General features: G+C 37.5%; 1 pseudogene; it reads right to left on the reverse strand.

Moving 5' to 3' along the window:
* Window positions 1-990: 990 nt before the first annotated feature.
* LOC111820440 (60S ribosomal protein L37a-like) lies at window positions 991-1239 on the reverse strand (annotated as a pseudogene).
* Between the last annotated feature and the right edge of the window lie 817 nt (window positions 1240-2056).

Raw genomic sequence — 2056 nt, forward strand, 5'->3', positions numbered from 1 at the left:
GATGTCTAAATATTAACCAAAGATGTGGAAAAACAAGTTATTCCTGAAATGCCTGTGGTCTTCCTGGAGGCTCATGATAATCTTGTGACTGATTAGACAACACCTTGTAAATGTCAACCAATCAGAAAAATTGCCTGTTAGTTTCTGATTTTAAAGTATAAAGCCCCTGCTTGTCTCCTGCTCATTGGAGCATATAGTGGTTTCACTATATGCTTCCCAGCCCTGCTGTTCTATTCCTCAATAAAACTTTGTCAATTTCTCTATACAGAATTTGTATTGGTCTGTTGTGCTTCGGCAGTTCATTTGAAAAGTGCACTGGAAAAAGGATGTATTGTTTATTTTGGTTGATAAATGAAGCCTCGAAAAGAAAAATTATTCTCAATTGCTTCTCTGAAAGATTCTTTAAACTGAACATAAGATGAGGTTATGAAAATACAGTATTTTCCTACCTCCAGAGGGTATTATTAAAGAAGATTATAATATTCCTTCAAAGAGCTTTATTCTGATTGGTTTAGTGATGAATAAGCACTTATATCAATTTCATGCTGTTGTTGTTGTTATGTCCCCTAAAGTCAGTTCTGACTCATAACAACCTTATGTATAACAGAACTAAACACAGTCCGGTCCTCTGTCATCCATAACTTTAATAGTATATGGTAAATAGTATGTAAATTGAATAGCTCTAATATGCCCAGGAATTAATGAAAATGTATTTGTTTTGACAAAGGTTTTTATTATTATTTTGTTGTTGTTGTTGTTACATAAATTAACCCATTTATTACTGGCTAGAGATGTTTCGGAGCCCTGGTGGTGTAGTAGCGAAGAGCTCGGTGGCTAATCAAAAACTCAGCAGTTCAAATCCACCAGCCGCTCCTTGGAAACCCTATGGGGCAGTTCTATTCTGTCTTATCAGGTCACTATGCGTCAGAACCAACTCCACCGCACCTAACATCAACAACCACAACATAGATGTTTCAAATGGTGGAGCTTCTACTGGTCTTTCAATTCCTTCAGTCTTCTAATGGTGGACTTTACTGTGACTGCTGAAGTGTTGGTGTAGATTCAGGCACTACCGGCTACTGTTTTCATGCAGGAACCACAGTATCAGATCTCCAGAAGGAGCAAGTGTACTTGGCATGTTGGCTGATTTCAATTTTCTTCACTATTTTCCTGAGGGAGACTCCATAACAGACCCGATTATTTACCCAAGATCCCAACCTTGTTGGTGCGTTTAGCCATGTGGCTGCAAACCACCTTCGAGCCCAGAGAGGTTTTTATGTTTTGTACTATGTCTGCCTAAAGGCAGTTTCCAATTTTTTTTTAAAGTAACTGATTTGGAAAATAATATTGGAATCATTTATTTCCTGTCCTTGAGCATAGAGAATGTGACCCACCTGGAGATGGGCCCTGAGATACAAAGACAATAGCTAAGATAATCTTGGAAAATATCTTTTAGAAAAACTTTCACATAAAGCCAATCAAATAGAACACAGAAGATTTTCCACTCTTATCTTTTTCTATTAGCATTTAGTGAATAGAAATTTGTTGGACCAATGAAGACCCTTCTGACTCTTGTTACTGAAACCTGCACCAGTGATTGTTAAGAAAGACAATTCAAAATGTAGGATCACAGTTTCTAGCCAATCTGAAAAGGCTAAGCTTTCAATGGTTTTGCCCATTTGCAATGTTAATATATACTGATGGCTCTGTGACTGGTCTTTGGACTCAGGCAGACATGGCTGTGGCAACATGCTTGTCTGTTTTCCCACTTTTGTCTGTTCTGTGATATTTCCTTGGACTTGGGCAGACATGGCTCTGGCAGCATGGTTGTCTGTTTCCCACTTCTGTCCTTTTGAATATATGCAGAATAAAACTTACTTTTTGCTCTACTCAACTTTGTAATGTTTTTCCCCTACAACATAACTTAGGCTAGGGTGAGTATATGGGATGTGTTTTATCAAGGGAAAAAGGAGTAATTTTGTTTTGAAGTAAAAAACTGGTAGTTCCAAAATGAGAAAAAGAGAAGCATAGGACAAACCTAGATGGAAAAAAGTTT

Source organism: Trichechus manatus, unplaced genomic scaffold, assembly GCF_000243295.1.
Source record: "Trichechus manatus latirostris isolate Lorelei unplaced genomic scaffold, TriManLat1.0 scaffold00038, whole genome shotgun sequence".
In the NCBI taxonomy this organism is placed as follows: Eukaryota; Metazoa; Chordata; class Mammalia; order Sirenia; family Trichechidae; genus Trichechus; species Trichechus manatus.